Genomic DNA, 14371 nt, shown 5'->3' on the forward strand with positions numbered 1-14371 from the left:
GAATGGATCCGAAATAACAAATGGATCTGAAAAACAATTTTAACTTAACATAAGGAATATGCCGAAACCAAATTATCTAAACCGTCGTCCCCCCACATTGCCAAAACTAAATAAAAACATATTGACCTCTAAACCGCCATCCCCTCACATCGCCAACACTAAATAAAATCCTATTAACCTCTAAATGCCATCCCCCCACATCGCCAACACTAAATAAACCTATTTACCTCTAAACCACCGTCCCCCCCACATCGCCAACACTAACTAAGCCTAGTAACCTCTAAACCGCAGTCCTCCCACATCGCCAACACTAACTAAACTTATTAACCTCTAAACCGCCACCCGCCCCCACATCGCCAACACTAAATAAACCGCTGTCCCCCTACGTCACCAACACTAAATAAAAACCTAATAACCTCTAAACCACTGTCCCCCCAAATTTCAAACACTAAAACTTATTAAACCCTAAACCGCCCTGCCCCCACATCGCAACTTTGGATAATTTATTTTTTTATTTTTTGTAATAGTAGTTTTTTTTTTATTTTTTGTAATTTTAGTGTTTATTATTTTTACTTTTTTTACTAAGTAATGTTAGGTTTTGTTTTTTGAGTTTAAGCTAGTTTTTATTTTTATTTCACAGGTAAGATTGTATTTATTTTAACTAGGTAGTTAGTAAATAGTAATATAGTAACTATCTTAGGTTTTATTTTTATTTTACAGGTAAGTTTGTATTTATTTTAACTAGGTAGTTAGTAATTGTAACTTTAATTTCGGTCTATTTTAATTATGTTAATGTTAGGGGGTGTTAGGTTAGGTTTAGGGGTTAATAGTTTAACTTAGGTAGTTGCGATGTGGGGGGGCGGCAGTTTAGAGGTTAATAATGTTATTTAGTGTTTGTGATGTGGGGGGGCGACAGTTTGGGGGTTAATAGTTTTATTTAGGGAGTCACGATGTGGGTGGGGGGCATTTTAGAGGTTAATAGGTTTATTTAGTGTAGGCAATGTGGGGGGACGGCGGTTTAGGAGTTAATAGGTTTATTTAGTGTTGGCGATGTGGGGAGACAGCGGTTTAGAGGTTAATAGGTTTATTTAGTATTGGCGATGTGGAGGACGGTGTTTTAGGGGTTAATATGTTTATTTAGTGTTGGCGATCTGGGGGGACAGCGGTTTAGGGGTTAATAGGTTTAGTTAGTTTTGGCGATGTGGGGGGTGGCGGTTTAGGAGTTAATAGCTTTATTTAGTGTTGGCGATGTGGGGGGGCAGCAGTTTAGAAAAGATTAGTTAGAATGAATTTGAAGAATGTATCCGAAAATTCGGAAACTGATTTATTTGTTTTTGGAATGTTTCAGGATTTAGTTATGGTGCCGATTTGCAAATTCGGATTGATCCGAATCTCTGAATCAGCCAAAATTCATCTGGAAACGAAATCCGGCCGAAACAAATTGCACAAGTCTATTATATTTCAATGTTTTGATTACATATTAGCAATATACAGTAAATGTCTATTGATAGATACGTGGGAGATAGAAAATTGGAAGAAATAATGTATGTGTGTTTCTTTAGTTCTGTATCATAACACACCAACATCAATGTATCAAAATACCATGCAAAACATAGCACTAGTGAAAGTAAAATCAATGGTATAGTTCTATCTACAGCTTTACTCATGTGCGATATTAATGGGGTCCGATTAAACTTTTTAATTTATCAAGTGGCACTTATTTTCAGCCATTAAATTTACATCATATTGACCAATACCAACATTCTATTAATACTTATAATAGTATAGATATATTAAACATCAGTAGTAGAATTACAATGCCTCAGTTTCATATGATGTTGGCAGAGTTGGCAGACAACTTGGCAGAGTTGCTGTTTGTATTAGTTGCTCTAATAAAAGTTGAAAACTTAGTCACAACACTTGGCCAAATATAGTGGTCACATTTTTTGTATGCTCTTTTCTCACAAACACTGCACTTTGGCTGTTTCTATCATCATCTTTATATGATTTCCTGCAATAAAACACCAATATTTGTGTACACCAATGCCCTACAAGTACAACTGTACCCCCCATATACAGTTTTGTTGGTGTTTCTGAAAGTTACAGGGCCAACTATGGGGTCTGCCTTTCAGTTTTCATACATAAAAATTTGGCACCTTGATTTTCTGGGCCTATGTCGCCTTTAAGACATTATGGCAGCCCAGGGATGAAAATTACCCCATCACTGCATACAATTTGCAAAAGTAGACAACCCAGGGTATGCTAAAAGGCCTATGTCTAGTCTTTTTTGCAGCCACTTAGTCACAACACCTGGCCAAATATAGTGGTTATATATTTGTTTTAGTTTATAACACAAACACTGTTCTTTCACTGTTTATGTCATTCTTATATGTTTTACTGCTATAAAACACTGATATTTGTATTAAGCAATATCCCATGCATACAATGATATCTCCTACATACAGGTTTTATGGGGTTTCTGGAAGTTACAGGGCCAAATATGGGACCTGCCCATTTATATGGAAATTTGGCACATTGGTTTTCTGGCCTATGTTGCCATTGAGATGTTATAGCAGCCCAGGAATGAAAATTACCCCACCATGGCATACTATTTGCTAAAGTACACAATCCATAGTATTCCAAAAGCCTATGCCAGTATTCTTTTGTCACCTCTTAGTCACAACACCTGGCCAAATTAAGTGGTCTTAGTTTTTAACACAAACACTGCACATTGGCCATTTCAATATTCATCCGTATATATTTTACTGCTATAATACAACCATATTTGTGCTCAGCAATGTCCTAAAAGTACAAAGATACCTGCCACATACAGGTTTTATGAAGTTTCATGAAGTTACAGGAGCAAATATGGGGCCTGCCCATTTACATGTAAATTTGGCACATTGATTTTTTTGGGCCTATGTTGCCTTTGAGACATTATGGCAGCCCAGAATAAGAATCAGCCCCATCATGGCATACCATTTGCCAAAGTAGATAACTCTACTCTATATTCTAAGGAGGGTATTTTAGTTGTTTTGTGTAGTTAATTTATCATGGCCCATGGCTGGGCTTAACGTAAAAAGGGTAAGGAAAAGTTCCGGGGATCTATGAAGTTAAGAATACAGAATAATAAAAAATAATAAATCAGATTGATTGGAATTGAAATTTTAACTCTGTGTGATATATTCTAAAGTAATCAGTGATACAGAGGCCAGGTAGAGAGGGGCAGTCAGGGCAATGGTATCTAGAGTCCTTCCTCGCTCTTTTTTTATAGCAGACTCTGCCACTTTTTCTGGGGTGACTTTTTGCAGGCTGTGGGGGGATCATAGAGGAAAAATGCCTGCCGCAGAGTCGCGGGGCATCTTCTGAATCAAATCTGGGAGGATTAGGGCTCTGGAGAAACAAAATATCAAATATAATATTTAACAACAATTCCAAAAAACAATATTTATTTCTATGTGCCTGCCTTTTTATAGAGCACATATCCATTAAATACTGTGATCTGCATAACATAAAAGGCTACTTTTTTATACCAGGTTCTGGTCTTTCTTCAATGTAGATATGGCTGTAGGCACTGGTCAGCTAAATCTATTCCCCCCATCTTTTGGCTGTACTCCACAATGCACTTTGGCTTTAGGATCTGTGTATCTTTTCCCTTTAAAGACTTTTGCACTGTAGTTTCATTGTACATTGTGGAGAGCATGTACACTTCTTTTTTGTTGGTGTACCGAAGGGCCAGTAGCTCACTATGGCGTAAAAATAACATTGTGTCCCTACATTTTATTCCATATGTCAGCTACTGGGGGAAACCTTTTTATTTTTTCACACTGAGCCACAGGCCAGGGTATCAAAATAAATCTGGGCTGGTGTAAAAGTTTTCTATCCATAAATGGTACCCTTTGTTTAGCAGGGGTAGTGGCAGATCCCACACAATTTTACAATTTGTGCCAACTGAATCTGAGCAGCCAGGTGGATCTATCTTTTCCCTGATAGATTCTAAATGACCAGGTATACCCTGTACTGCATTTTCACAGTTTATAAAATTTAACACCATAGCGTGACCGCTTGGATGGGATATTATGTTTAAAGAGCAATCTCCCCTTAAATTTCATAAGGGATTAATCAATACAGATTTCCTGGCCAGGAATATACATTTATGATTTTTTTTGGGACAGGTGGTTTATTAGGGACCTTATTTTATATAACCTGTCATGCAAGGGGTAATGCAGGTGTCATATATCTGATTGAGTGCGGCTGTGGACTCCAATACATAGGGCAAACATCTAGGAAACTCAGAGACAGGATACGTGAACACCTGCTCCAGATTAAATGGAAAAAAGAGGATTTCCCCCATACAAGCATTTTAAAGAAGTTCACAACAGCAACAGTAAAAGTCTCAGATACATGGGTATAAGCAAACCCATGAAAAACTGGAGAGGGGGAGATTTTGAAAAGCAGCTCCTAAAAGTAGAATCCAAATGGATTTTCAATTTGGATTGCGCATTCCCAAAAGGTTTTAACAGTAGCACAGAGATATTTCATCTGTTATGAAAATCCTTTAAGAAAAGCTTTCCTCTGCCATCCCTCATGTAACCCAACCAGCAGAATCCATATAGGAATCCTATAATAGGATATTCAATAAAATCCGATCAAAAGTGGTTCTCTCTGAGTTGGACATCATTCACAAACTTTTATCTCCATCTTATTACAGCAGTTGATCCAAGTTTACCAATGTATAAGGTTAGGCACATTAATATGGTCATAATCTCATACATAATCTGCTAATTTTTATTAATTATGTATATCGGATTTTTAACACTATGAAATTGTTAACATTTTATGGAATTGTACATTTTAATTATTATGGACTTATACTGATTTTGCATAAATTGATTTTAGAATTGTTATTCACATTGTGTACAAGTGCTTTAGCTCTATAGCTCTATAGCACTTCAAATCATTTTTGTGAAAACATACACCTACCACTATTGAACCTGAGTTTGTGATCATTCTAAATTATTGCGTTCCCAATTTGTTTTAAATATACAATTACATTCCATCTTTGCCGCTTAGTGTAATATGCCCAACCGGATACCATCCCCGAGAATCGATAGCGAAAGTACGGAAGCACGTAAACAGAATATGACGCAACTTCCGGTTGTGATGTTCTTCCGGATGTGACATCACCCGAGGATCGGTTTCCGTTTGGGCATCAGGCGGAAGTAAACAAAAATGGAGTACAACATCCGGGGCACACACAAGATGTTTGGCGCAATCAATTAGTTTTTGGCACGATCTTTTAAGGTAAAGCAATTGGCTGGGTAACCCTATTTAAGGTATGATCCTCATTAAGCCGTTATCAGTCTTGAGAAAGGTCCTGTTTTAGGACTGAAATGCGTAGACACTACTGATATCACTGCTCAGGTTCCATCTATTGGTAAGCACAATACCTATTTTTTTTTTAAAGTTTATTTTCCTTTTATTGAAGTTACAGTGAATAGCTTTACAAGCATAATAAAACACAATGTCTCTTTAGATACAGCAACTCTTGAAAACATTGAGATATACAGAGAGTATCATTTTTGTGAAAGAGATACAAACACAAGAAAAACAACCAGAAGAAAGATAATCTACTGGCATGTGAACATCATTAGGACTACCAACCTTAGCCCTATCTTGTGTCAATAAACGCTTCAAGGCAGTTTGATATAAGTATAAAGAGCCATATCTTGTCGTGTAGGTAATCACCCAGTCTAGTAAAATCCCACCGGGACTATACCAGGCTGTACCAAGTCAGCTCTTTAGTCCACTTGGACCCCTCTATTCCAACCGGGTTGTGTCTCCTTATTAAAAGTCTAATTTAACTTGTTAAAAGTATCTCCGAAGTATGGGGACTGCAATATTAATTATGAGAGATTCTAGGTGGGTTGCAATATACCTATATTACGCACTGGTGAGAGGGGTAAAGAGAGTCTCAATATAGGTTACTGTAAGCCGGCATTTCCAAAGTTCTCTCATTTTGTCTCAGTCAGTGGAGCAGAAAAGGAAGCGGGGATGGGAGGGGCACAGAGGGGAGATCAGCTGGAGTGAATGTAGAGAATAATCATAAAGATAGGAAGGGAAAGGGTGGGATATCGCCCAGGAAAACACTCACGCCATTCAGTCCATAGACTTGGCAGACCTATTAATTCTTTGGGCGGTTTACTGTCTGCCTAATGGAACTTGCCTTTGTACCCATATGTCCCAAATCCTCCAGTATGTCTCCATCTTATCCAAGTGGAGGTAAAATCCCTTTTCCATTAGAGCATAGGTTTCCACTATCTGTTGAACGCTAGTTAGGGAGGGTGGACTTGCTTGTTTCCACATCCTAGCTATCGATAACTTTGTGGCAGCAAACAGAAAGATGGCCAGCTGCTTATGAGCTTTGGGCAATCTAAGCGGGAAAATGTTCAAGAAGGCCGTTTTGGGGACTTTCGGGATGGATAACCCAGCAGATTTGCATAATTGGAAAACTCCTTCCCAAAGCCGTTTTAAGACTGGGCATGACCACCAAATATGGAGATCTGATCTGACCTGACCACAACCCCTCCAGCATAAGGACGACTGAGAAGAGGCCATCTGGGCCAATTTATGCGGGGTGTAGTGCCATCTGAGGTAGATTTTGACATATAGTTCATGTGAGTTTGCAAAATGCAATGTTTTCTTAGTAAGAAGGATCGTCTGTGCCCAGACTTTATCGGCAACTTGGATTCTTAGATCTCTCTCCCATGCCCTCAGCTGCCATACCTCTCCTGCGCATACCTCCCTCATTATTAAAGAGTAGTGATTGGATAGGGGCCTCTGCAAGGATGTCCCAGATTTACATTTCTGCTCCCATGGGGTAGGATCCCTGAATCCTGATACAGGAAAGCCCCAACTGGCTAAGAATTTATGCAATCTGTATCTTTCAAATTGAAACCATGGAGGAATGTGGGTGATATTCTCCTGACCGTTAAGGGTAGCTGGCTGTAGGGTGTTTCCCTGATTCAGATCAGACAATCGTAGGAGACCCCACCGTCTCCATTGAGGACCATGTGAGTCCGGGAGACCTCTAAGCAGAACAGGTATCGAATGTATTGGGGATTGGTGTGGGGCGATATCTACATAATGTCTAATAGTTTTCCAGCAATCTAGGGCTTGTTTAACTATTGGGTTGGAAATAACTGAACTGTCTGTTTTATAATCTGGGATCCATGGTAGATCTCTGAGAGCAATGCCCTGTGGGAGGGAGAACTGTTCAACCCTCTTCCAACCTTGAGTCATATCACTCGTCTTCCATTGGGAGATGTGGGTCAGTCTCGCTGCCTCATAATAGATAGCAATGTTAGGGAGAGAGACTCCTTCCATGTGGTATGGTCTCTGCAGTGTCCTCCTGGCAATTCTATGTTTTTTGCCCTGCCAGATGTATCTGGCTATCAACGCATTGAACTTTTCCAGAAGAGTGCGGGGGAGATTTAGCTGGAGGCAGCGAAAATAGTACAATATCTTGGGTAAAATGGTCATTTTAACCGAGGCTATGCACCTCATCCATGAAACTTCTCTGAAAGACCATGAATTAAGGAGTTCTCTAATATCAGAGAGAAGTTTATCATAATTTTTTGTCCTGACCAATTCAATGTCAGGGCCTAGTTGAACTCCTAAATGGGTGATCGAATCCAATGCCCATTGGAATTGGTAAGACTCTCGGAGAATCTCCTGTTCAAAATGTGGGATGTGGATTGCGAGAGCCTCAGTCTTGGTCAAGTTGAGCTTATAGAAGCTCAAGGTACCAAATTGGGAGATGATTTCAAATAAGGCTGGCAAAGAGCCCAAGGGATTGGTCAGGAAGAGGGTAACATCGTCCGCAAACAATGCAATCTTCTCTCCCCCTCCGCCAACCTCCTCCACTCGGTTACTCACAGGGACACCCCTAATCAGTGGAGAGTTTCTGATTGTCTGGGCTAGTGGTTCAATCGCTAGGGTGAACACAATAGGCGAGAGAGGGCAGCCTTGCCTCGTACCATTGGTTATATGGAAACTTGAAGAGCAAAAGCCCAAGCCTCTAACCTTGGCACTCGGCGAGCTATATAGGGCTTTTTATCGCTAAAACAGTGTCTTCGGGAAACCCAAAATTGAGAAGGACTTCCCACAAGTACTCCCATCTGACCCTGTCAAACGCCTTTTCGGCATCCAGCGACAGGGCCAGCATGGGGACTTTCAGTCTGTGTGCCTCAGAAAAGATATTTAAAATGCGTCTGGTATTGTCTGGCCCCTCTCTACCTAACGTAAACCCCACTTGGTCTGGGTGCAGAAGATTGGGGGTAATGGGGCGAAGTCTGTTTGCCCATAATTTCGAATATAATTCCTATTTTATTTTTTGATAGTAGCAATATTGCACTATGTTTGTTATTTCCTCATAGGACACTGAAAGACACTCTACACCCTGAAAAATTCTACTTGATAGAGAAACATCTCTAGAGAAACATCTTTAAGATTGTTGCAGATCACTTCACTTTTAGGATACCACTCACTTTAGGATACCATTCATTTCTGGGACCATACAAGAAACTTTATACAATCTAAGAACGTGCACAAATATTTTTTCTGGAAAGTTTTTTAGTGACACATTTTTTAGTGACACATATCTTTCACATTCTTTTTTTTTTTTTTTTTTTAAATTCTTTTTATTGAGAGCCAACACATGAGTACAATAATCAACAATTCCACACAGTATCATGAAGGTTACATCCACAGATACAGTAGGTATACCATCCCCTGAGGGGCGATATTATTCATGACATAACAGAGATTCAGTAGATCAATACCTGACAATTAAGATAATCCGGATGCTAATGACAATTGACATTTTTGATATCTACATATGTTTAGCCCTCTCATTTTACATTTTCATCCCCAACTAGTCCCCGAACCCTCCCCCCAAACCCCAAAACACTAACCACTTTATATTGAAGAGAGCTTGGGCATACATCATGTAAACATTTACACACAAGCAATTTGAAATTGTGTAAGAACACACTTAATACATTCACAATAGATATTGTAAGGAAAACAAATGATACTCAACAAATGAGAATGATAGACATGGATTACAGGAAAATAACCCTATGAGCTGATTTGTTTCATGTCTGTATACGACTATGAAGCGGGCTTCCATAACATGCAATATATTGGGATATAATAAAAGAATACATGAAGATTCATTCCAGACAGACATGGCAAATATCGACTGTACAAGTTCACCAAGATTTTCTCATTGTCTGCTACCCACGCTCTCTTATTTTAACTTTTTAAACTAAACTAAGCCTAAAACAAAACTGTAGCTTAATATGATTAGTATGTATACCTGAATATGTTGCCCAGTACAATAAATTTAATTAAATATGGTTACAGGTTGTAGAGACTCTATGTAAGTCAAATATTCTTAGTGGGGGTCTTGTTATTAGTTGGCCACTCAGGCTTAATGTGGTTATTCATCACAGTACATTAACTGCAACTGGGTGTTTCTGATGGAGGCGGATTATGTTGTAACAATATGAACTGTTCAGCATAGCTACATAACTTTTTAATCTAAACTGAAAAAACTAAACAATACTGTAGCTTAATATGATTAGTATGTATACCTGAATATGTTGCCCAGCACAATAAATTAGATATGATTGCAGATTGCAGAGACTCTATACTTAGCACAGACATATGTGAGCCAAGTATTCTTTGCAGGGGTCATGTTATTAGCTGGCAGCATGATTTCCTGAGCAAATTACAAAAACTATAACATCAGCATAGTGGTATTACTTTCATGAAACATGAAACATGTGAGGTCTAAGAGCAAAAACAGCTAACCAGATAAGGATATCTATATGGAGGACAAGGAAATAAACCTCAACACGTTTTAGAAATATGAACAAATTATTAAGCTCAGTATTAGCTGCTGTGTGATGCACTATCTGTCCAATACAACTGTTCAAGGTATCATCATACAGGGACCTTAGTGACAGTCTCTTCTGCATGCGGACAGCTTTATTTATAAGAGTACCTGTAGCAAAATATATTTAGCCCCTCCACTCTGTACAATACGATCTGCCAATGAGGCTTCTCTCATAGCTAAAATACAGTGTCTTATCTCAAAAGTGGAGCTTTAGCTATCTCTGTGTATTTCACTCATAGTTGACCCGCGGGAGTCCAAGAATGGCTGACAGTAATGTGGACAATTAAAACGTTCAAGGATGCAGTTGGTCTCCAATGTGCCGCGACCCAATGACACCTATAGTCACGCAAGAGCATAGTATGATCAAACAAGACCATGATCCCAGTAAGGCACAATCCTCAGAGTTCCAGTTAATTTGAAACGCAGCACTTATAGTCATTTGTTAAACATTAGACGTTACCAAACAGAAAGACCTAATCAACTTTACACTACTCTACCTACCCCGAGCTGTAACCCCAAAGCAGTGTGTCCCTTGACCGGTGAATCACAGAGTGTTCGTCAACCGACTCCTGTAGCAAGCCGTACCTGACTCTGCCTCCACCAGCAGCACTTTCCAAAGCGGTAGCAGTTATGAGGCTCTTGCAAAGTTGCGAACTTCTGATTCCCCTTTGCGCCTTCCCCAACGGCAGCAAGTGAATCCACAACATATCGGGCAGACACTTTCAAAGTGTGGAGTAAGCTGCGGTCCCGTGAGGGGGCATAGACCAAGGCGCCAATATCCTGCTGATCAAAGAGCCTCTCTGTCACCATTCCCGGCCCTGTAGTGTCGCGCTCAATCTGCGGTTCCTGTTGTGCTCTAAGAATGGCGGTTACATCCAGATATGATGTCGGGCAGGGCAGAGATGATCCTATCAGGCTTTTTAGTGGTTGTCCCTCTGAGCTCTCTCTTTGCTCCATCTGCCTCACTTCTAGGTTTACGTAAGCATGGTCGTCGCATGAGCCTGCTGTTAGGCAGCGCCATTTTGAAGAAGGCCCCATGCTTTTGATGTCGACCAGAAGGGCTTGCAAGGTATACTCCAACTTGTTCAATGTTGGCGAGAGCAAGTCCCGCAGAGCCATTAGGATGTCCTTATGCCGAAACTTCGTTTTAGCTGGGGGAATCCCCATGTCTGTGTCAGTCTGTGGCTATGTGGCAAACTGTACACACCACCGCCTCTTCCTTCCTTGTACTTTTTCGTCGTTCCGGGGGCCAAGAGATGTAGATCTTGATCCTTGAGATTGCCCGAACAGCTGAGACTGTTAAGGGCGAGCAGGATGGCCAAGTAATGATCCTGAGATAGGAGAATGATTAGATCTTAGGCAGAGCCGATCTGACCCACGACCATCTTGATTCGCCTCCCACCAGAAGTCACATTCTTTTATTTTAGGTGTACACCTTATTTTTGCTCACGGTCACATATTTTTATATTTTTACATATTATATTTTTATTTTTGTATTTCTTCACGGATTTATCTACACACATTATATTGGACATACTTTGGACACCCTATTTTTGGATATTTTTGGACACTCATTTGGACTATTATTGGACTCATACTTTATTTAGGATTCCGCATGACTTATTTTATTTAGATAGTCTGTTTAGTTATCTCTAGGCTATCCACTGTATAACTATATATATATATTGTCTTTACTAACCTCGCTGATATCGTTTTCAGTGCTTAGCTCTTATTGTATAGCTATTTACCGCATTTGCCACTGTCTATTTTGATTTTAAAGTCCTTTTCAATTGTTTTCTATTAACTGTGACTATTGCTTTTTTATAATGAAAATTGTGTTATATGTGTAAACTTTTTTAACACTTCAAATTAAATATATATTTTTTATACAGTTCTTTTTAAACACAATCCATTTCTGCAATACCTATTGATTCCTCCTTTAGCTAATCATCCCCTTAAGGGGTTATTTAGCGCTCGTCCATTGCATATTTGTCCTTTTTATCTGAGATCTGGTTGAGAGATCTTGCTTTTTTGGGAGGAGCTTGTGTGGTAGCTTCTTGGCGCTGGACATATCTATCTATCTTAATCAAAATCTTATCTGACAAGATGGACACCCACTATACTTCCCTGCGGCAGGAGCTCTGACAATCTGTTAGCGAACTCAAACGTGACATCTCCTCACTGAGGGAGCACACTGAAACATTAGAAAGGAAGCATGAAGATCTAACCTTAGACCACTCCAACCTCCTCTCCTATTCACAGACTCTCGCAGAACAAATCTCTGACCTAGAAACCAAATTGGCAGATTTAGAGGATAGATCTCGCTGAAATAACCTGAGAATTAGGGGAATTTCAGAAGAGGTGAACACGGCTGAGCTACACGATTATCTCCATGGGCTATTCAAAGAATTACTCTGAACATCTCAAGCCCAAGATCTTCTGATTAACAGAGCCCATAGAGCCCTGCGTCCACGTAACTCTGCTTCTGACACCCCAAGAGATGTAATTCTATGACTACATTACTACATAACAAAGGAGAAGATTCTACAAGCATCCTTCACCAATAAACTTTTCAAAGAACCATATCATAAAATTCACATATTTCCTGATCTATCCCCACATACCCTCTCCAAAAGGAGAACATTTCAGCAACTCACACAAGTCCTGAGGTACCACAATGTAAAATACAGATGGGGCTTCCCTGTGAAGATTTTCCTACACATGAGGATTATTCTTATGTGATCTCGTCACTGGATCAAGGCATGAAGCTCCTCCATACTCTGGGACTGTCCACCCCCTCAGAATCCAATCCCAGACCGCAGGAAAACCCCAAGGGGTTGAATTATTCAGCTCTGGAGTGGCAGCCGCAGCATACAGCAAGTGCCCAACAAGCAAAAAACAAAGATTGACCACAGAGGAGAAACACCACCCTGAACCTCAGTCCTATGGTCTTCTTCTCTCCTTACAGGAAGGGATTTTCAGACCAGGATCAAGCTGAGCACACACACGGGTACACACCTTACCCTCTAATTGCTCTATAGCTAAAGGTCTCTCCAGCACCCACTCTTTATGAAGAAATCCATCAACCAGGTACACCTAGAACATACGTATGGGTACATATCTTACCCTTTGATAGCTTCTAGGTTTTTCTTACTTTGTACCTCTGGTATGTCACACATGCATCATTAGACTGTAACTTATCTTATTTCACTCTGCTTACACCTATCCTGAGTTACAATTTATTTTTCAATTAAGTCTAAGTTTTATATATGTTCTCCAACTATGCAGAGGTAGTGAACACTGAATCATATCTTTATTAACATTGAGTTTATTGCCTTGCAAACAGTCAATGGCTATTAGTGAATTATTACCTAGTTAATATGTCATAAATATGTTCGCCTAACTAGTTTTAGGCCTGTTTTCGTATTATAACTGCCGTTATATCTCACAACCCTAACTTAGCCGACCTAATTCCCTGGACCCTGAGCCCTGTGACCCTCTGAGTAGTCCTCACAGTCATTTAAAGTTCGGGCACATGCTTATTCCTCTGATCATTATCTATTCCAGATATAACCACCTCAATTTACTCCCTTTGTTCTCTTAAAAATCCAGACTATCTGTAAGGATTCCATTCCATGTTTTCCTCTTTTCTTGCAACCACCTGTCTAACCTTGCCGCCACCTGTATTTAAGTGTTCACCACACCCCAAACAAGTGCTTAGTTATTGCTATTGTAAGCTGAACTTAGCCACGCCAGTAGTTCTCTCAAGAATTTTACAGACTTTATTGGATTATAAATATCACCTTCTAGTTATCATCTCTCCACTCAGGAGCACTAAACTGTCAGTTCGCTACTAACAGACTTCTCAGATCTCTCATCATTTATCGTACTACAAGCCACAGGATCCTGGGGAGGACTGTGCCCTTACTTGCCTTCGCTAACTTACTTGAGGAAACATTAACAGCGGAAGATCGATTCATCTGGGGCTATTACACGGTGCGGCTCAACTGCTCCCGTTGCAATCCACTTGACACGCCCCTCTGCTTAGACAGACGCAGAGCGATACTGCGCTAACCAGCTCAGCTTTTCTTACTTCCCGAAGAGTAGCACCACAGCAACCAAGTTAACAAACTATCTTAGCTAAGGAAGCATTAGTCCTCTATCTTGTCTGCCGACGGAACTCACTAAGCGACTCCCCCTCTGATCCAGCCGCAGCCGAAGTCAGGCACTATCAGCCACTCTGCCGACCGAGGTTCACAGGATCCAGTTGCAGCACAGCACTGCTCTGATACAGCACCCCAGCAACTAAACAGTTCAGTTACAACTTCACACGCTGTATGAGGTATTGGGGTTAAAGGAAGCTTGCAAATAAGTCTGTGTGTTCTCATAAGTTACTAAACAATTGTT

At 40.1% G+C, this 14371-nt stretch overlaps 1 protein-coding gene across 2 annotated transcripts in view; it reads left to right on the forward strand.

Moving 5' to 3' along the window:
- LOC128639078 (sialic acid-binding Ig-like lectin 14) overlaps positions 1-14371 on the forward strand; it is a 434418-nt gene that overhangs the window by 70250 nt on the left and 349797 nt on the right. The window lies entirely within an intron of this gene.

The sequence above is a fragment of the Bombina bombina genome, chromosome 8, assembly GCF_027579735.1.
Source record: "Bombina bombina isolate aBomBom1 chromosome 8, aBomBom1.pri, whole genome shotgun sequence".
Lineage (NCBI taxonomy): Eukaryota > Metazoa > Chordata > Amphibia > Anura > Bombinatoridae > Bombina > Bombina bombina.